Source organism: Capra hircus, unplaced genomic scaffold (genome assembly GCF_001704415.2).
Source record: "Capra hircus breed San Clemente unplaced genomic scaffold, ASM170441v1, whole genome shotgun sequence".
Lineage (NCBI taxonomy): Eukaryota > Metazoa > Chordata > Mammalia > Artiodactyla > Bovidae > Capra > Capra hircus.
In genome coordinates, this window is record NW_017190040.1 from 128,206 (window position 1) to 151,855 (window position 23,650).

The following is a 23,650-nucleotide window of genomic DNA, read 5'->3' on the forward strand; positions in this document are numbered from 1 at the left end:
TCAACCAGTGTACATGGGGCCCAGAAGCAGGAAGGCAGAATTTAGAGAGCCTTCCTGGGAGAGGACTGCTGCTGACTCTGTGGAGATGGCCTGATGGAGCACGTATAAGTAGTTGTGTAGCAGGGAATGCCTTTTGAGAATTCCCAACCTGTAAAAGAGGGAGGATTTTATTGCATTGTCACACACAGAGGTAGAGATACCTTTGTAGCCACTCTTCTTCTCAACGTTTGACACCTATTACAAGGGAATAGAGAAAGACCAGCTAGAAATACCACACAGGCTCCTGTAAACACAGGCTAGAAAAGGATTCCGTTAAGGCCAAATCTCTTCTGCCCATGGCTGCTGGCTCCTATGCATAATTGGCACCACCAGGGTTCCAGCATTCCAAGTAGCTGTACCACCACCTGTGCTCACCAAAGCATACACCAGTGTTCCACGTGTCTCATGGCAGACTCCTTTGGTGACCACATGTGAGGATGGATGAAAATTTCACCTGATACAGCATCATTAAGGAAGAGGATTGGAAATCTTCCAACCAGTCCTGCATGCTACAGATTAAATACACATGGTTTATGACAGAAACCCTGTGTCTATGGAATGCATCAAAGATGAAAAAACACCAAATGAAAGATGATACCCACGCTCAGAAAGTTATAAGAATGCACAGGAATTATAGCAGTTTTGAGTCTATGCTGTTCTTAGAGAGATACAGAGTCCAGTTTTCTCCATCTTTGGTGAACTTCCCAAAGAGTTGTAGTTGTCCTCTGGCCCCTGTTGGGGACTAGGACACTGACAGATGAGGAACTAGGAAATATGTATTATTCTCTTGATGTGTTGAATTGTTGTGTTGTTGGTGGGGTTTTATTCTCAGTTGTAGGTTTCTGTGTTACTACACATTCATTTGCTCTTTTAAGATTATTTCAACCATATTTTTACTTTTTGTATAACTATTTCTAATTTCACTTTGGTTTCCAATTCTCTGTGTCTTTTGTTGCTGTTGCATCTCTTTATTTTTTAAAACATATATGCATTTTTACATTAACTGTGATTTTCTGTTATTCTGTGGGAGCTCTATCTGATATTCTTGTCAGATTTGCTTTCTTTATCGTTCACTTGACACTCTGCTTTAGTGTTGTTTTTTGCCTTGATATTTACTTGATTGATTTTGTTTATGAATCTCTTGCCTTCTCTGTAATGTTTATTGCTTCCAATAACTTTGATTTTTTTTTTCCGTTTATCTATGTTACTTTTTTAATCTCCTCAACCTCTTTTTATGGTATCATGGTTCTCTGAGCATAAGTTTGGGCCTGATCTTCTCAGGTGTCAGCACTTGAGAGGATAACAAACTGAAAGGCTAGGGAAACAGAGGAAATAGCCTGCAAGTGTGAGATATTTTTATCTCTCTTAAGCAGCAGGAGGAAACAAACTAGATATATTTCTTTCCTTCTCTATACAAACTTAAAGGAGGTTTCTCTTCAAATATTGTGTTGCATAATAACACCTGGTTTCACCTGAAGTTAACTATTCTTAAACCTTGAGATAACCAACGTATTTTTTTCTTTTGGAAATGTTTGTTTTAAACTATGCTAATGTATTATGCATTTACCCCAAATTCTGTCCTAAAGTCGGCCCCACCTAATGGCTAGAACCTACTTGAAAAAACAGTATGTTATACTCAGATATTGTTTCTCTAAGCCATGTAAATGCAACTTTCTGTATGGTAATCTGTCCTTCTACAAGATTCAAGTTAATCGTTTTATGGCCCGGGATGAATCGTCTGGTGCCAAGATTATCCCAAAATGCATGTTTTGGGTGAGGGGCCTGGTGCAGTTCTGAGTTTTACGACATTCCTTTCTTTCATTAACAGAGTGCTAGTGACTATATAACTACCGGCTGAAGACTAGCAGGGGAGTACTCTTTTTGCCTCCTTCTGATGCCTATGTCAGAAGTTTTATCTATCTCCTTTATACTTTAGTAAAACGTTATTACAAAAATCTCCTAGAGATCAATCCTTGTCTCTGACCCCAGATTAAATTATTTTCCTCAAGAAGCCAAGAATCCCAGCGTCTTTTCATTCAGCAACAACCTTTCATCTTAGGGGATCTTCCAGGTTCCTTCAGGGCAAGGTAAGGATGTTTGGAGCTCTAGTTCTTTGTTCTTCTAGTGAATACTTTTTCTGCTGTACTTTACTCATTCTGTTGTGTGCTTGTGCGAATGAATGAAACGCCCTGTGAGAAGCAAGTGAGGAGCCCTGCTCTGTGGTTCCACAGTGATCTCAAACAGCTTAAAGCAGAAACTTGTCGGGATTTTATTCTGACCTGCCAATGCCAAAAGGCACCCAATGTCTCCTTCAGGAACCGACCAGAAATGGGCAGTGTGTGGACACAACTCTTCTTTTTCAGTTAAATGTTTTGGTCTCTTTGACCATTTCATAACTCCTTAGGAATAAGAATTACTAACCTAATCTATTGGATCATTGACTTTCAAGGACTTGTGATATACACTGTTACTGTGTACTGTGGCCTAGGCCCGAAACTTGGATCAGTAGTGAGGAAAGTGGCTAGCCTCGCTAGGAATTGAAAGTTCAAAAGCTAGATGGAGGTCTAGCTCCAAGAGCATCTCTGAGGTGACAGTTTATTCAGATTGCAACTGCAATCCCCCCCTCCCTTTGGTAATGTTGGCTCTTAGTGGACCAGAGGTGACTCTTTTACTGGTGTGATGATGCTTTAAAAGTACATCTCAGCTTTATGTTCATATCAGTCTTACCATGGTCAGGAACATACTCAGGGTTGTGCTCAGGCACTCAGGTGAGAAAATGTTTCCCCCAGCGATCTTAGCTTGGGCTGAATTCCGGAAGGCTTCTCTGATTCCACCCCGGGTGGCATCAGAGGCAAGCAAGGTGTTAATAATGAAGAGCTGGATGTCAGGTAGAGAAGCCATCAGGTCTACACCTGGTATATTCCCACCCAGTCTCGGTGATAAAACCGGGAGGGACGTTTGCAGTGCCTGCATCAGTAAGGACCGATTAAATCTGAGCAGGAAAGAAAAGCTTTGGTCTAAAATCTGTCTACAGCCCCATCTGAAGCAGGGAATGATGCCTCTTGCAGCAAGATGGCCCTGGTCGCTTTTTCTCTCTCTTACAGATGGATGCTAACAATTACAGACTCACTCCTTTCAACTGTATCCTGACAAACTGGGATAGATTTTATCCCCAGGGTTAAAAAACATAAACCTAGTCTTTCTATGTGATACTGTGTTGCCACAGTATCCATTGGAGGATGGTAAACAGTGGCCAGTTGGAAGGTCTCCTAAGTATAATACTGTTTTACAATTAAACCAGTTATATAAGGAACAAGGAAAAGTGATCTTAAAGGATAGATTTCTATCTCAGTCAGCTCCCAATATTCACCTTAAGCTATTGAAACAGGCATATGGACCAAATCAGTCTTTAGGTATTCTGCTACAACTGGCTTAGACAGTCTTTTATGGCAGGGAATATGAGGAAAATAAAGAAAGGCATAAAAAGGAAAAGCCAGAAACTTTTGCAATGGCTATGAAAAACATTTGTAAACAGCTTGAGAAAAAGGCCCAGAGGAACCCAGGTGAAAAGGGATGGGCTTGATATTTCTGTGGAAAGGAGGGACATCTCAAACGGGGTTGCCCTCAGGCATCTAAGATGCCTTGGCTCCACATCCAGTCTGCAAAGGACCACACTGGAAGAGAGACTGCCCCCAGCGTTGTAGGTTTCTGGGGTCAAACTCTCAAGACAATCAACATTGAAGATGCCAGGGGTTCCCCACAGAAGCTACCATCCAGTTTCACCAGAGGACCCCTGGATATTAAAATTTGTGTATGTGTGTTTGGGGGCATTCCATCGATTTCTTTTTAGATACAGAGGCAATTTACTATGTGGTTACTGAAGCCCTTGGCCCACTTTCTTCCCGATCCACTTACAGAATCGGACTGTCTGGATAAGCCAAAATGTATTATTTTAGTTATTCTTTACCTTGTAATTGGGGATATGTTCAATTTTTCCATGAGTTTCTGATCATGTCAGAATCTCCGTCACCCCTTTTGGGGAAGGATATACTGAGTAAGGCCCATGCCTCTGTTTCCATGAATATGGAGCCTTCCCTTTCTCTCCCTTTAGTTGAACAAAATGTAAATGCTAGAGTATGGGCTGATGGAAAATCTCTGGGTCGAGCACAAAATGCTATTATTGTTGTAGCTGTCAAGCTCAAACACCTGCACTTATTTTCACACAAGAAGCAGTATCTACTGAAACCTGAGGTTAAGGAAGGGTGAAGTCAAGTGGGCCTTAGAAAGCATCACTAGGGGGGCAGTCCTAAGATGGCAGAAGAATAGGACAGGGAGACCACTTTCTCCCTCACAAATTCATCAAAAGAACATTTCAACCCTGAGTAAATTCCACAAAAACAACTTCTGAATGCTGGTAGAGGACTTAAGCACCCAGAAAAGCAAACATTGTCTTCAGAAACAGATAGGAAAAAATATAAAAGATGAAAAAGGACACAATGGAGGTAGGGAGGGATCTCCATCCCAGGAAGGCAATCTTAAGAAGAGAGGTTTCCAAACACCAGGAAAAACTCTCACTGCCGTGTCTGTGGCAAGACTTGGAAGCACGGAGGGCAACATAACAGGAAGGAAAAATAAGTAAATAGTTAAACCCAACAGATTATAAGCCCAACAGTAACTCCCTCAGGGGAGAAGCATTACAGAGTCCTGCATCTGCGACTAGCAATGCGGTGCTGCGCAGGGAGGCGCGGGAGGTGCGGGGTGCAGTGCTTTGTAAGATTTGGGCCGGAACACCCCACACGTAACCAGAGCGAACTAACTTGGGCTAGCAAACCAGACTGTGGGATAGCTACCACATGAAAACTTGAACATAAGACACTGCCAGGACCACACACAGAACAAAGAATTCAACAGAAATAGCCAGCTGCAGACCATCCCTCTCCACTGAAAGTCAGCCAGAGCCATAAGGGCAGGAAGGGAGTAATTGCAGCCCAAGAGAGACATTACCCAACAAAATGCAACCAGGCTTCTTTACTAACTAAAACCTCTGGGGGTTCTGAACAGTCATCAGCCACCAGAGAAGGGACACCAGTGATACACCCAGAAAACTGAGCAGCAGAGATGGGACAGGCGACAAGTCACAGCAACTGTACTAGCCAAACACTTGAGCTACTCGGACCTGGGAAGGGCAGAAAATGCAGGCCCAACCGAGTCTGCACCTCTGAGGGCTACCTGAGCACTGAGCCTGAACGGTTTAGACCAGGGCGGTGCATGCAGTCTAGGGCCGGCCTAGACAGTTCCTGGTGGAGCAACATAGAGCCTGAGTGGTGTGTGCACCATGAGCAGGGGCAGGCCCCGTGGGGCTGAGACACTGCAAGCATACACCAGTGTTACTTGTTTGCAGCATCCCTCCCTCCACACAGTACGACTGAACAAGTGAGCCTAGAAAAAAAAAAAAAAAAGTGTCCACCAACGCCCCCGCACCCACCCCCAACCAGCCATGACAGGGCAGAAAACAGACACGGAAGAGATCAGCAAACAGAAGAATTTTAACAGAGGGAACCGCATTGGAAGTGACCTCACACTGTCCACAACACCAGAGAAAGGGCGAGATATATCTTTACTATTTTTACTATCATTCTTTTTTTGTTGTTGTTAATATTACTGTGATTGTTTTTTCTTCTCTTTTTCCTCTTTTTTTTTAAACTTTTTTAATTATTTTAAATTTTTATTTTTACTTTATTTTACTTTACAATACTGTTTTGATTTTGCCATACATTGACATGAATCCACCATGGGTGTACATGTGAAGTCCTCTGTTTCTCCTTTAATTTTTATTTTTATAACCTACTATTAATTTGCAAAAAAAAAATTAAAAGACCATATTTAAAGTAAACGCATATATACTCCTTTTGTGGTTGTTCTTGTTTTTTAATAATTCTTGCTGCTTTTTCTTTCTTTCTTTCTCCTTCTTCTTTTCTTTAATATTGTAGTTTTGAAAATCCAAACTTTACTCTCGAATTTTAGTCTTTGCTTTTTGGTATCCGTTGTCAATTTTGTACTTTTAAAAACCCAATCTTCAGTACCCAATTTTACCTGAGAGCAGGATTACTGGCTTGACCATTCTCTTCTCCTTTGGACTCTCCTTTTTCTCCATCAGGTGGCCTCTGTCTCCTCCCTCCCCCTTCTCTTCTCTACCCAACTCTGTGAATCTCTGTGTGTTCCAGACGGTGGAGAAAACAGGGAACTGGTTACTGGCTGGATCTATCTCTCTCCTTTTCATTTCCCTCTTTTATCCTTCTGGCCACCTCTGTCTACCTCCTCCCTCTCCTCTTCCCTGTATAACTCTGTGAACACCTCTGAGCATCCAGACTGAGGAGTGCACATAAGGAAGTGACTACTGACTAGCTTGCTCTCCCCTCTTTTGACCCCACCTTATCTCATTCCAGTCACCTCTAACTACCCCTCCCTCTTCTCTTCTGCATGTAACTCAGTGTACCTCTTTGGGTGTCTGTCAATTTAGGACATCTTTAACCTAGATGTTTTATCATCAGTGATGTATAGATGGAGAAGTCTTGAGGCTACTGTAAAAATAAAACTGAAAACCAGAAGCAGGAGGCTTAAGTCTAAAGCCTGAGAGCATCAGAGAACTCCTGAATCCAGGGAACATTAATCGATAGGAGCTCATCAAATGCCTCCATACCTACACTGAAACCAAGCACCACCCAAGGGCCAACAAGTTCCAGAGTCAGACACACCATGCAAATTCTCCAGCAACACAGGAACACAACCCTGAGCTTCAATATACAGGCAGCTGAAAGGTACTCCAAAACCACCGATGTCTCATAACCCATTACTGGACATGTCATTGCATTCCAGACAGAAGAAATCCAGCTCCAGCCACCAGAACTCTAACACAAGCCTCCATAACCAAGAAACCTTGACAAGCCAGTGATACAACCCTGCCCATGTGCAGAAGCTCCATAATAAAGAGAAATCCACAAATTCCCAGAATATAGAAAAGCCACACCAAACGCAGCAATATAACAAAGATGAAGAGAGAGAGGAATACCCAGCAGGTAAAGGAACAGGAGAAATGCCCACCAAACCAAACAAAAGAGGGAGAGATAGGGAATCTACCTGAGAAAGAATTCTGAATATTGATAGTGAAAATGATTCAAAATCTTGAAATCAAAATGAAATGACAGATAAATAGCCTGGAGACAAGGATTGAGAAGAAAGGTTTAACAAAGACCTGGAAGAAATAAAAAAGAGTCAGTATATAATGAATAATGCTATAAATGAGATCAGAAACAGTCTGGAGGCAACAAATGGTAGAATAACGGAGACAGAAGATAGGATTAGTGAAATAGAAGATAGAATGGTATAAATAAATGAATCAGGGAGGAAAAAAGAAAAATGAATTAAAAGAAATGAGGACAATTTCAGAGACCTCTAGGACAGTACAAAATGCTTTAACATTTGAGTTATGGGAGTTCCAGAAGAAGAAGACAAAAGAAAGACCACGAGAAAATTCTTGAGGAGATAATAGTTGAAAACTTCCCTAAAATGGGGACAAAAATAATCACCCAAGTCCAAGAAACACAGAGAGTTCCAAATAGGATAAACCCAAGGTGAAACACCCCAAGACATATATTAATAAAATTAACAAAGATCAAACACAAAGAACAAATATTAAAAGCAGCAAGGGAAAAACAACAAATAACACACAAGGGGATTCCCATAAGGATAACAGCTGATCTTTCAATATAAACTCTTCAGGCCAGGAGGGAATAGCAAGATATACTTAAAGTGATGAAAGAAAATAACCTACAGTCCAGATTACTGTACCCAGCAAGGATCTCACTCAAATATGAAGGAGAAATCAAAAGCTTTCCAGACAAGCAAAAGCTGAGAGAATTCAGCACGACCAAACCAGCTCTCCAACAAATACTAAAGGATATTCTCCAGACAGAAAACACAAAAAGGATGTATAAACCCTAACCCCAAACAGTAAAGTAAATGGCAATGGGATCGTACTTATCAATAATTACCTTTAATGTAAATGGGTTGAATGCCTCAACCAAAAGGCAAAGACTGGCTGAATGGACACAAAAATAAGATCCCTATATATGCTGCCTACAAGAGACCCACCTCAAAATAACGGACACATACACACTGAAAGTGAAGGGCTGGAAAAAGATATTTCATGCAAATAGAGACCAAAAGAAAGCAAGAGTAGCAATACTCATATCCGATAAAATAGACTTTAAAACAAAGGCTGTGAAAAGAGACAAAGAAGACCACTACATAATGATCAAAGGATCAATCCAAGAAGAAGATATAATAATTATAAATATATATATGCACCCAACATAGGAGCACACTGTGTAAGACAAATGGTAAGACGTATGAAAGGGGAAATTAACAGTAACACAATAATATTGTGAGACTTTAATACTGTACTCACACCTATGGACAGATCAACTAAACAGAAAATTAACAAAGAAACACAAACTTTAAATGATACAATAGGCCAACTAGACCTAATTGATATCTATAGGACATTTCACCCCAAAACAATGAATTTCACCTTTCTCTCAAGTGTGCACGGAACCTTTTCCAGGATAGATCACATCCTGGGCCATAAATCTAACCTTGATAAATTTTTAAAAATATCAAAATAATTCCAAGCACCTTTTCTGACCATAATGCTTTAAGATTAGATCTCAATTACAGGAGAAAAACTTTAGAAATTCCAAATTTTGGAGGCTGAACAACACGCTTGTTAATAACCAACAAATCACAGAAGAAATCAAAAAATAAATCAAAATATACATGGAAACAAATGAAAATGAAAACACAACAACCCCAAACCTGTGGGACACTATAATAGAAGTGATAAAGAGGACAGTTCATAGCAATACAGGCATACCTCAAGAAACAAGAAAATAATAAAATAAATAACCTAGCTCTACACCTAATGCAACCAGAAAAGGAAGAAATGGATAACTCCAGCGTTAGTAGAAGAAAAGAAATCATTTACAATTAGGGAGGTCAGAAATGAATGCAAAAGAAAAAAAAAAAATAATAAGAGAGAGAGAGAGAGAGACCATAGCAAAAATCAACAAAGCCAAAACCTCATTCTTTGAAAGGATAAATAAAAGTGACAAACCATTAGCCAGAAATCAAGAAACAAAGAGAGAAAAACCAAATCAATGAAATTAGAAATGAAAATGGAGAGATCACAACAGACAACACAGAAATACAAAGAATCATAAAGCACTACTATCAGCTAATAAAATGGACAACGTGGAAGAAATGGACAAATTCTTAGAAAAGTACGACTTTCCAAAAGTGAACCAGGAAGAAATAGCAAATCTGAACAGACCCATCACATGCACAGAAATTGAAACTATAATCAGAAATCTTCCAGTAAATAAAAATCCCAGATCCAGACGGCTTCACAGCTGAATTCTACCAAAATTTTCAAGAACAGCTAATACCTATTCAACTCAAACTTTTCCAGAAAATTTAAGAGGAAGGTAAACCTCCAAACTCATTTTATGTGGCCACTGTTACCCTAACACCAAAACCTGACAAACATGCCATAAAAAAAGAAAACTACAGGCCAATATCACTGATGAACATAGATGCAAAAAGTCCTCAACAAAATTCTAGCAATCAGATTCCAAAAACACATTAAATAGATCATACACCATGACCAAGTGGGCTTTATCCCAGAGATGCAACAGTTCTTCAATATCCACAAATCAATCAATGTAATTCACCACATTAACAAATTGAAAAATAAGAGCCATATGATTATCTGAATAGATGCAGAGAAGGCCATTGACAAAATCCAACATCCACTTATGATAAAAAGTCTCCAGAAAGCAGGAATAGAAAGAACATACCTTAACATAATAAAAGCTATATATGACAAACCCACAGCAAATATTATCCTCGATGGTGAAAAATTGAAAGCAGTTTCCCTGAAGTCAGGAACAAGACAAGGGTGTCCACTTTCACTGCTACTACTAAACACAGTTCTGGAAGTTTTGGCCACAGCAATCAGAGCAGAAAAAGAAATAAAAGGAATTCAAATTGGAAAGGAAGAAGTAAAACTTTCACTGTTTGCAGATAGTCTGATCCTCTACATAGAAAACCCTAAAGACTCCACCAGAAAATTACTAGAGCTAATCAGTGAATATAGTTAAGTTGCAGGATATAAAATCAACACACAGAAATCCCTTGCATTCCTATACACTAATAATGAGAGAGTAGAAAAAGAAATTAAGGAAACAATTACATTCACCATTGCAACAAAAATAATAAAATACTTGTGAAAATATAAACCTAAAGAAACTAAAGACCTATATATAGAAAACTATAAAACACTCATGAAAGAAATCAAAAGGACAGTAATAGACGCAGAAATATACCATGTTCATGGATCAGAAGAATCTACATAGTGAAAATGAGTATACTACACAAAGCAATGTACAGATTCAATGCAATCCCTATCAAGTTACCAGCGGTATTTTTCACAGAACTAGAACAAATAATTTCAAGAATTGTATGAAAATACAAAAATAAAAAAAAAATCTCGAATAGCAAAAACAATCTTGAGAAAGAAGAATGGAACTGGAGGAGTCAACCTGCCTGACTTCTGGCTCTACTACAAAGCCACAGTCATTAAGACAGTATGGTACTGGCACAAAGACAGAAATATAAATCAATGGAACAAAATAGAAAGCCCAGAGATAAATCCACACACATATGGACATCTTATCTTCGACAAAGGAGGCAAGAATATACAATGGAGTAAAGACAATCTCTTTAATAAGTGGTGCTGGGAAAACTGGTCAACCACTTGTAGAAGAATGAAACTTGATCACTTTCTAATATCACGCACAAAAGTTAACTCAAAATGGATTAAATATTTAAATGTAAGACCCGAAACTATAAAAGTGCTGGAGGAGAACATAGGTAAAACACTCTCCGACATAAATCACACTAGAATCCTCTATGTTCCACCTCCCAGAATACTGGAATTAAAAGCAAAAATAAACAAATGGTATGGTATCAATTAAAATTAAAAGCTTCTGCACATCAAAGGAAACTATAAGCAAGGTGAAAAGACAGCCTTCAGAATGGGAGAAAATAATAACAAATGAAGCAACTGACAACTAATCTCAAAAATATACAAGCAACTTATGCAGCTCATTTCCAGAAAAATAAATAATACAATCAAAAAAATAGACCATAAAACTAAATAGACATTTCTCCAAAGAAGATATATGGATGGCTAACAAACACATGAAAAGATGCTCAACATCACTCAGTATCAGAGAAATGCAAATCGAGACCACAATGAGGTACCATTTCACACCAGTCAATGACTGTGATCCAAAAGTAAACAAGCAATAAATGCTGGAGAGGATGTGGTGAAAAGGGAACCTTCTTACACTGTTGGTGGGAGTGCAAACTAGTACAGCCACCATGGAGAGCAGTGTAAAGATTCCTTTAAAAATTGCAAATAGAACTGCCATATGACCCAGCAATCCCGCTGCTGGGCATACACACAGAGGAAACCAGAATTGAAAAAGACACATGTATCCCAATGTTCATTGCAGCACAGTTTATAATAGCCAGGATATGGAAGCAACCTAGATGTCCATCAGCAGATGAATGGATAAGAAAGCTGTGGTACATTTACACAATGGAGTGTTACTCAGACATTAAAAAGTATACATTTGAATCAGTTCTAATGAGATGGATGAAACTGGAGCCGATTATACAGAGTGAAGCAAGCCAGAAAGGAAAACACCAATACAGTATAGTAACACATATATATGGAATTTAGAAAGATGATTATTATGACCCTGTATGCGAGACAGCAAAAGAGACAGAGATGTATAGAATGGACTTTTGGACTCTGAGGGAGAGGTTGGGACTTAAATATGTATACTATCATGTAATAAATGAATTGCCAGCCTATGTTTGATACATGATACAGGATGCTTGGGGCTGGTGCACGAGGATGATCCAGAGAGATGATATGGGGTGGGAGGTGAGAGGGGGGTTCAGGGGTGGGAGGTGAGGGGGGGTTCAGGTTTGGGAGTGCATGTACACCCGTGGTGGATTCAAGTCAATGTATGGCAAAACCAATACAGTGTTGTAAAGTAAAATAAAGTAAAAATTGAAATAAAAAAAAGAATAAAAATCAAATGCAAAAAATTAAAAAAATAAAAACAATCACCTGATATGAGTACAGAAGAATGTCAGATTCAGCATTGTTGGCTTTGAAGATGGAGGATGGCGACCATAAACCAAGAATTATGGGCAGTCATAGAAGCTGGAAAGGACAAGGAAATGAATTATACCCTAGATCCTCCAGAAAGCACACACACACACACACACACACAAAAGCCAACACTTTTGTTTTGTCCCAGGGATACCTGTGTTCAACCTTTGATTTAAAGAACCATAAGATAATAAATTTGTATTGTTTTAACCACCCCCCTCAAAACAAACAAACAAACAAACAAAAAAGAATGCATCACGAGGAACAAAGATAGTGGAGGTGATGGAATTCCAGTTGAGCTATTTCAAATCCTGAATGATGATGCTGTGAAAGTGCTGCAGTCAGTATGACAGCACATTTTGAAAACTAATCAGTGGCCACAAGGCTTGAAAAGTTCAGTTTTCATCTCTATCCCAAAGAAAGGCAATTGCAAAGAATACTCAAACTACCGCATGATTGCACTCATCTCACATGCTAGCAAAGTAATGCTCAAAATTCTCCAAGCTAGGCTTCAGCAATATGTGAACCATGAACTTCCTGATGTTCAAGCTGGCTTTAGAAAAGGGAGAGGAACCAGAGATCAAATTGCCAACATCTGCTGGATCCTGGGAAAAGCAAGAGAGTTCCAGAAAACATCTATTTCTGCTTTCTTGACTATGTCAAAAATTTTGACTGTGTGGATCACAATAAACTGTGGAAAATTCTGAAAGAGATGGAAATACCAGACCGTCTAACCTGCCTCTTGAGAAATCTGTATGTAGGCCAGAAAGCAACAATTAGAACTGGACATGGAACAACAGAGTCTTTCCAAATAGGAAAAGGAGTACGTCAAGGCTGTATATTGTCACCCTGCTTATTCAATTTCTAAGCAGAGTACATCATGAGAAACGCTGGACTGGAAGAAACATAAGCTGGAATCAAGATTGCCAGGAGAAATATAAAAAACCTCAGATATGTAGATGACACAATCTTTATGGCAGAAACTGAGGAATAACTAAAAAAGCCTTTGGATGAAAGTGAAAGAGGAGACTGAAAAGTTGGCTTAAAGCTCAACATTCATAAAATGAATATCATGGCATCCGGTCCCATCACTCCATGGAAAATAGATGGAGAAACACTCACAACAGTGTCAGACTTTGTTTTTTGGGCTCCAACATCACTGCAGATGGTGATTGCAGCCATGAAATTAAAAGACACTTACTCCTTGGAAGAAAATTTATGACCAACCTAGATAACATATTCAAAAGTAGAGACATTACTTTGCCAACTAAGGTCCATCTATTCAAGGCTATGGTTTTTCCAGTAGTCATATGGATGTGAGAGTTGGACTGTGAAGAAGGCTGAGCCCCGAAGAATTGATGCTTTTGAGCTGTGGTGTTGGAGAAGACTCTTGAGAGTCCCTTGGACTACAAGGAGATCCAACCAGTCCATTCTGAAGGAGACCAACCCTGGAATTTCTTTGGAAGGAATGATGCTAAAGCTGAAGCTCCAGTACTTTGGCCACCTCATGCAAAGAGTTGACTCACTGGAAATGTCTTTGATGCTGGGAGGGATTGTGGGCAGGAGAAGAAGGGACAACAGTGGATGAGATGACTGGATGGCATCATTGACTCGATGGACACGAGTCTGAGTGAACACCAGGAGTTGTTGATGGACAGGGAGGTCTGGCGTGCTGCAATTCATGGGCCCACAAAGAGCTGGATACAACTGAACAACTGAACTGAACTGAACTCAATCTTTTACTGCTTTAGTATGCTCTAAAACTTTTGGATAATCATGTTTTTAGTATCATTTTCTTCTAAGATTTTTCTTTCATTTCTCTCAGATTTCATGAGTGATATCATGCCATGTAGGGTTGTATTTATTATTGTACATGGATTCGTGGTTTTCTAGTCCTTACATGCAAAATATTGTATGTAAAATATATCTTTGTGGTTTAAAAAAATATTGATTCAATTACCACTATTTAAATTACGAAGGCTTAATTTGAGATCCACTTTGTGATATTTCCTAAAGATATTTTACTTTCACTTTAGAAAACAGTATATTCTCCTGCATTTCACTGAAATGTCCTATAAGTATCAATTAACTTTGTCTGGTCTCTTGTGCCATTGAACACTTGTGTATCATTTTAAACTTATTTTCTAAATTGGAAGATAATTTCTTTCCAATGTTGTGTTGGCTTCTGCTATATGACAGTGTGCATTAGCATATAGGAGACTAAAGTCCTTTTTTGTGTTGTTAATTGTTTGTTGCTACTATTCATTTTTCTAGGTCCTTCAGAAATGTTTTTCATCTTTTCTCCATTCCATTTCTAGAATGTTTTATCACTTTTACTACCACAAAATCCAAGTCATTTTCAGGGAGCCTGCCCATTTTTTCTCTCATTATGTTTTGAACGTTTACCACATTCCTTTGCCCACAACATATTTCTCCGTCTTTGCATTTCCCTACTTACTGTGTAATGGTTATTTTTTTCACAAACTGCTCCTCATCTTCACTCCAAGTTGATAAAGTTGGTTGAGTGGCTAGTATGGGCTTTGGAGTTGGAGAGACTGACAACAATGTTCTTGAGTCTGCAGCTGAGTCTTGCCTCACTAATGGTGGGACCATACCTGTTTGTGTCATTTGTAGGTGTCTATGGGATTAATCTGACATTAGGCAGTCTATCTGCTAATAATTGGCCGTGTTTTTCTGTCTTGCTTGCTGTGTGGTGTGAGTCATCAGCCCTGGGTTGTGCAGGCAGTTGGGTGCAGTACATCTGAGATTAAATAAGAGGCCTTCATGGAGACTATCACCAGTTAATATTCATGGTAGACAGGAATTCTCTGGTGTCCCATGATCTTGGTCTCAGTGTGAAAAGTTGTAGTGGAATGAAAATACACCATGATTCTTGGTCTCTGGAGGAGACGAATTCAGTCCAGGGCCAGAAATAAGGCTGAACAGCTTAGAGCTTTGTATAATAAACTTTTATTAAAGTGCAAATGAGATAGAGAAAACTTCTGACCTAGGCATCAGAAGGGGGCAGAAAGAATACCCCCTGCTAGTCTTCAGCTGGATGTTACATAGTCACTAGCAGTCTGTTAATGAAAGAAAGGAATGTTTTAAAACTCAGAGTGGTACCAGAACTCCTCACCCATAAGATGCATTTTGGGATAATTTTGGAACCAGACGGTTCATCACAGGCCATAAAGTGATTAACTTGAATCTTGTAGAAGGACAGATTACCGTACAAATAGTTTCATTTACATAGATTAGGGAAATAATATCTGAGTATAACATACTGGTTTGTCAAGTAGATTCTGAGGCATTAGGCGGAAGTTACTTGAGGACAGAGTTTGGGGTACAAGCATAGTACAATAGCATAGTTTAAGACAAACATTTCCATAAGAAAAATGCACTGGTTATTTCAAGGTTTGAGAATAGATAACTTCAGATGTAACCAGGTGTCATTATGGCAACACAATATTTTAAGAGAAACCTCCTTTTATATTTGCATAGAAAAGGAAAAAATAATATCGCTAGTTTGTTTCCTCCTGCCAATTAAGAGAGAAAAAAATGTCTGAAACTTACAGGCCATTTGCTCCATTTGGAGATGCCTGGCCTTCCTGCCTGTTACTGTTTCAGGTGCTGACACCCAAAAATGATCAGGCCCAACTTATGCCAAGTGAATGACAATACCATAGAAATAGATTGAGGAGATTAGAAAAGTAACATATATAAATGGCAAATAGATAAATAAATAAAAGGCACCACAAGCAATAAACACTACAGAGAAGACAACAGATTCATAGAGAACAAATCAAGCAAATCTTAAGGCAAAAAACACCACCAGAGCAGAGTGCCAACTGAAGAATAAAGAAAGCAAATCTGACAAGAAGCTCAGAACAGCCCTCACAGAATAACAGAAAACCACAGTTAATATAGAAATGCATACCTGTGTTAAAAAATGAAGTGAAACGGCAACAAAAGGCACAGAAAATAGGAAACCAAAGTAAAAGTAGAAATAGCTATACAAAAATAAAAATATGGTTGAAATAATGTTCAAAGACCAAATCAATATGTATTAACAAAAAAGCCTACAACTGAGAAAAATGGTGCACGAACAACAAACAATTCAATGCATCAAAAGAATAACGCATATTTCCCAGTGTCTCATCTGAAGGTGTCCTAGTCCTCAACATGAGCCAGAGGACAAATACATCTCTTTGGGAATTCTCCAAAGATGGAGATAACTGGACTCTGGATTTCTCTACAGACACCTCAGACTCAAAATGGTTATAATTCCTGTGAGTTCTAACAGCTTCCTGAGCCTGGGCATTTTTTTCATTTGACTTCTTCTCATCTTTTGATGTATTTCATAGATACAGGGTCTGCATCATTAATCCTGTCTTTTTAATTTGCAGCATGCTCAACTGGTTGGAAGATTCCCAGTCCTCTTCCTTAATGGCTCTGTCCCTGTGTCTCAGGTGTAATTTTCATCCTTCCTCACATATGGTCACCAAAGGAGTCTGCCTGAGACACTTGTGGTGCACTGGGGTCTGCCTTGGTGAATAGAGAAGGTGGTACAGCTTCAGGGAACTCTGGAACCATGGTGGTGCCAATTATGAATAGGAATCAGCAGCCATAGGCAGAAGAGATTTGGCCTTAATGGGATCAATTTCCAGTGTTTGCAAGAGCATGAGTGGTACTTCTGCTCGTCTTTCTCTATTGCCTTTTAGGAGGTGTTAACAGCTGAGAAGGTGAGGGGTTACCAAGGTTATCTCTACCTCCTGAGTGTGACACAGTACCTCTTCTTTGGCAGCTTGGGAATTCTCAAAAGGCATTCCCTGCTACACAATTACTCATACCTGCTCCATCAGGCGATTTCCACAGAGTCAACAGCAGTCCATTCCCAGAATCCCTCTAAATCCCATGTTTCAACTTCCAGATTCCATGCACACTGGCTGAGCTGCATTGGAGTTTGGGCAATATAGGACCATGATACACACTGTGTGACTCTCTCTATATTCAAATTATATTTAATCAGCTGTTTTACCATGTTTCCTTTCAGTCCAAAGTAATTTATCCTTTATTGAAGGTGCTTGTCTCTTTCTGGAAATCTCTTCTCTGCTTCTCCATCTCCCACCTGAGGGATAGGTTTTGTATTGCTTCCTCTTATTCTCATTCTCCCTTGCTAATTCATTTCTACCCAGGTGTGTCTGCTGACCAGGGTCTTCTTCTAGTATTCATCTGATGCTGTGGGAGAACTATTGTCCATGTAATACTATTATTTGTGATCCATTCCTTGACAGATTTGCACTTCACATCTGCCTATGATTCTGTCTTCTTGGAACGTCTCAGTTTTTCCTGGCAAGCTCTATTATTCTTTTTTCCTTGACAGTAAAAGAAGAAACATTAGTTGCCATGAATTAATCTGTTTGATGGGACTTTGCTTATGTATAGATGTAACTGGTACTACTTTGACTTTGAACATGCCATCAAGCATATTGTGTTGTTATTGCTTTTCTTTCCCCCTTGGAAATGCCTCTTAATGAGGAATTGTCATCAGCATGAAGAAATGCAGAACTTTCCACATAAAATATAATAGCATAATTGGGCTCAAAAACTCAGCACTTGAATGTATCTAGCTATTTTTTTAACTTTCTTGACATTTTCCTAGAGTACAGATGTCTGATTTCAGATCTTGAAGTGTAATTCTATTCAGTGAATATCAAAGGTCAGAGACTGCCATGGGCATAATTTAATTCATGTAAAATAAGTCGGTAATTTCATAGGAAATTATCAGTTGGGACTTGACTACTTGAAAAAGAGAGAAAACAGAACAGCAACAATGACAAAAAATAAAGTAACAAAATCAACAAACACAGGAATGTGTAGTTAGTTATTTAATCATAAGAGGTACACATGAATTGATGTTTGTATCATAGAATAACAAGGAGATTGCATGCGATTATCTATATCTGCTTAACTGTCTCTGCTAATACTTGGACACTGTGAATCACACACAAACCAAAAAAAAAAAAAAAAGAAAAAATAATTTTGTAAAATTCTTAGAGATAAGAATACGAGAATACCTTACATGTCTCCTGGGAAACGTGTATACTAGTAAAAGTGCAGCAGTTAGAACTGCAATGGGGAAATGAAGGGATTCAAAATTGGGAAAGGAACAAGTCAAAGCTGTATATTGTTATCCTAATTAAATTCTGTGCAGAGGACACTATGAAAAAATGAAAATCTTGATGAATCTCAAGTTAGAAAAAATTGTATGTGGGAGATACGAATAACGTTAGTTATCCCAATGACAACACCAAAATGACTCAAGAAAAATACTAAGTAAGGCACCTCTTGATGAAAGTATTATCTGTTTCAAGTATAGACATCTTAAATGAGTGTGTCCTACATAAAAAATGAAATTCTCAGTTTCACATATGAAACTAGATGCAGATTTCAGGATGTGAAACATAAAATTCTCTATTATTTACATATACAAATCTGGAGAAAGTTTTTCCAACTTAAAATACAGAATTCTCTTTGCATCATACATAAAAGTATAGATAAAAAATATTCTGATGAATGTGGAATTTTTTATATTAGAATTATGAAAATCTGGATGCAGATTCTTTGACAGGAAATATGGTCAAATGAAACATGGAATTTTTTCATGTTTGTAATTTGAAAATATTTGTGAAGTCTTTCCTTCATGAAATACTGAATACTATCTATTTAACATTTGGAAAACTTGTGTTAATATTCCTACAGGAAATATAGAATTTGCCCACAGATTTCATGCATGAGCTCTGAAATTCTATATATTCCCATCAAGAAAGTTTGAATTAAAGTCTTCAGATATGAGATTTGGAATTCTGTCTCTTTCAAATTTGATAATCTGGGAAGAAATGTTCTCATATGAAATAAGAATTCTCAAATCTTCACATGTGAAACAATTTCCAGATTCATACACATGAAAGATAATTTTCCAAGATTCAGAAATTAAGATCTAAGCTAAACAGCAAACACCAAACAGTTATATTTCATGTATTTCCTGAGTAACATATAGAGTTTTCTGTATTTCTTCGATGAAAATTTGGGTGAAGGTTTCCCTACATGAAATAGGGAATTAATATATTTTACACATTTTAAGCCAAAACCCTTATGATTGTACAGTGCTCTTCAAGAAAATCAGAGATAACAAGGGAAAATTTCATGCAAAGATGGGCACAATAAAGGACAGAAATGGTACAGACGTAATAGAAGCAGAAGCTATTAAGAAGAGGTGGGAAGAATACACAGATGAACTATGCACAAAAGATCTTCATGACCCAGTAAAGCACGATGGTATGATAATTCACCTAGGGCCGGACGTCCTGGAATACGAAGTCTAGTGGGACTTAGGAAGCATAGATACAAACAAAGGTCATGGGGGTGAGAGAATTCAGTTGAGCTCTTTCAAATTGTAAAAGATAATGCTTTGAAAGTGCTGCCCTCCATATACTAGCAAATTTGGGAGACTCAGGTGCGGCCAGAGGACTGGAAAAGATCAGTTTTCATTATAACCACAAACAAAGGCAATCCAAAGACTATCCAAACTACTGGTTAATTGCACACATCTCACACAGTCGCAAAGAAATGATCAAAATTCCCCAAGCTAGGCTTCAACAAAATGCGAATAAATTGTTAACACCCTTTGGGTCCTCTAAAAAAAACAAGAGAACTCTAGGAAAGCATCTACTCCTATTTGACTATGACAAAGACTTTGATTGACACAACAAAATGACACAAGAGAACTATCACATGAAAACTTGGAATATTCTTAAAAACATGGCAATACATGTCTCCAGAGCAATCTTCAGTTCAGTTCAGTTGCTCAGTCCTGTCCGACTCTTTGCGACCCTATGAATTGCAGCACACCAGGTCTCCTTGTCCATTACCAACCCCCGGAGTCCACTCAGACTCACTCCATGAGTGAGCAGTGATGCCATCAAGCCATATCATCCTCTGATGTCCCCTTCCCGTCCTGCCCCCAATCCCTCACAGAATCAGAGTCTTTTCCAATGAGTCAGTTCTTTGCATGAGGTGGCCAAAGTACTGGAGTTTCAGCTTTAGCATCATTCCCTCCAAAGAAATCCCAGGGCTGATCTCCTTCAGAATGGACTGGTTGGATCTCCTTGCAGTCCAAGGCACACTCAAGAGGTGTCGGAGAAAAAGCATCAATCCTTCAGCACTCAGCTTTCTTCACAGTCCAGCTCTCACAGTTATACATGGCCAATGGAAAAACCGTAGCCTTGACTAAATGGAATTTTGTTGACAAAGTACTGTCTCCACTTTTCAATACGCTATCTAGGTTCATAACATTTCTTCCAAGGAATAAGTGTCTTTTGATTACATCCATGTAAATATAATAAATATTTATCGACATGGAAAAATTTCTCAGTAAATAGGAAAGGTAAATTATGATAGTAGAGCAGATTATGGAATGTTTTTGAGTAATGTGTAGAGCATTTGATTGGTTATTACATTTCTTTATTGTTAATTCAGTAAGCACTTAAAATGTGTCATATGCAGGCTCTATGTTTCAGCTGAGGTGAAATATACATAAAGAGGGTAGTCCCAAAACACATTGAAGACCTGATATCTCTGTTCTCCTTCATAGCAGGGCAAAAAGAAATTCCATCCAATCCCAAGATAGAGTGGAGACAAAGTTGTGAGAAGGGGCTTAGCATGACCAAAAATAATTTGTGTGATTGTAGCTTCAGAAGCACGATATAGAGAAAGATAATGAAATTACTAAGGAAAACGTATATCATGTTGTTCCAGAACTTTTTAACCACGCTGATGTGCTGCAGTCACCACCAGGAATTTATTCTGTCTCTGTGGCGACAGATAAGCAACGTCTAAAAATGCATTTGGAATTATATGGTGGAATCTTGGTGTCAGGAAATAAAGAGGGTCCTTAAGGACGGCAGAGCAAAAACGACCCTATAGAATACCACTTGTAAAGTACATATCTTGTGCTGACCATGGGCCAGCCACTGATTATGTCATGTTATCTTTGTGATCACAGTGATGGCATAATTGTGATCAAGATTTTGGACATGCTACAATATCTATATTTTCAAGGACAGAATGAATTTCTATAATGAAAGCAATTGCTGTCTAACCTTTTAAGACTCTACCAGTAACTAATAGAATATAATACGTGAATGCACTAAAGTTCATACTGTGTATTTTCATTTTTCTAACTTTATTTGCATCTCTTCCTTCACCCATACCATCCTAATTTAGGCACCCCTTCATTTCATCAGGGATGATTTCAGAAATCACTTTACATCCATTACCTCTTTTCCCTTCATTCTCATTTTCTTGCTTACAAATATTATATCAGATGTCATTTAGCTAGGATGCATAATGAATGTTTTCTTTAACTGACGAGTTTATAAAACCATGCAGTAAAATAGCCAACCATTGAACTAAAGCCTCATTTTACTCTTCCTTGTTTGAAAATTTAAAAAAAAAATGAAACTATGAAGATGAACATGGAAATTTATTGTTCAAATACAAGAATTGTAGCTATTTGTTGACATCTCCAAATGGAAATTTCAATCTCCTTTAGGCTTCATAATCTGACACGTATTGATAGGTCAGTTTTCATTAGGATGGTTTTCACATATTGATGATTATTGATGAGTTTACTTGAAAGAGAGGAGGCAGATGTATAAGTGATTATTAGCACTGAGAACCATGAGTTGCCTTTCTCTTTCAGGTTAGGCAATGGACTGCCATGGGCTGACATATCACTATGCCTGACTGGAAATGTAGAAGGTTCCACCATCAGTCCAGAATAACTGCTCTGTAATGGAAATACAATGTGGTTCTGAGAAATAGATATTGTTGTAGTAGCAAAGTCCTCAACGTGGCTGTTTACTTGAGTGTAGCTGCTATGTGAGTGCCAATTAAAAATGCTCAACTTTTTTAAAACAGCAGGTTGAACTACCACAATTTGGTCTGTCTGTCTAATTGATATTATTGATGGGGTAGGTAAGTCACATGGAGATAGGGCACTTGTATTAGCGACTATCTGGCTGGTATGAGGCTTTTGTATGAAAGGCACACTTAAACTTGTGGAGGCTGAAAGTGCACTCTCCCCACTCGTTTCTGGAAGAAATTCAGACTTATGATCATCTTTTTTTTTTTTTTTTTGACACTTGCTTTAACATGCTTCTTGTTATCTTGAACTAATTAAGATACTGGACACACATTGTTAATCCCAACTCTTCTTTACATTCTTACTAAAAGTTAGGGATGGTCTCTTTTGAAATTTGGATTATAGTAGGTCTGTAACTAAAATCAAGGGATTAAATTATTTAGTTTCTTTATAAACCAAGGTAAAACTGAAAAACAAAGCTAAGTAATAAAAATGTATACCTTTAATGAAACCAATTGAAAAACATCAAAGAAAACACCTCCGTTAGTAGTTTTTGTTTTTTTTTTTTTAAACTGGTCCAACAGGTAACATATTAGAAAGAATATGCCCATCAACTAAAAATATGTTTTATATGTACAGTAGATACCACTTAAGTAGCTTCAGGACTTGTATCTGGTTTAAACTTCTAGGAAAGTTTGTTAAACATCCAATATTCTAAACTCCAGCTGTTCTCAACTTCAAAAAATAAAACTTTTTCAACAATTTGTTATCTCAAGTTTAAATTCCATTTAAGCTACATATGTGAACATACTTTCTAGGTCACATGATTTAATCTTACATATTGCCAACAAGCGAAAATGTTGGAATACCTTGCTTGAAAGAGAGATGTTGTTTTCTTCTTCCAGAAAGAAAGGTAGTGAAGGAGATTTTTGAAAGGATTGTCGCTTTTTACTAAATCCATAAAGGTTAAGCTGTTGAATTAAACTTTTCATGCTCTTGGTTTCAAATATTCTGAAAGGTACCTTTCTTTCCAAGACTTCTTTCTTAAAGAGTTCTTCATTGATCACTATATATGTTCCTGTCTCCTCCTACCACATAGGTTGAAACTGATCACTTTCAACTATATTGCAAAGTTTTTGTGGAAATGTGAATATAAGAATATAATTCACCTCATCTATATTAGAGACAGAATATGTGTAGTGTGTCCTTTTGATCATAAGGTCCTCAGACAAAGCCTGAAAAGCATATTCTCAAAAAGATTTCAAAACCGAGTCCCCAGTAAGTGTATAATCATACAAAGCAGATCTAATGGAGGTTTCTGAAACAATGGATTCATCTTTACGAGGCCCACCTTGAATTTCTGAAGAAATATGTGCCAT

General features: G+C 38.1%; 1 pseudogene; it reads right to left on the minus strand.

The window, feature by feature from the left end:
• On the minus strand, window positions 1-23,650 carry LOC108634786 (annotated as a pseudogene).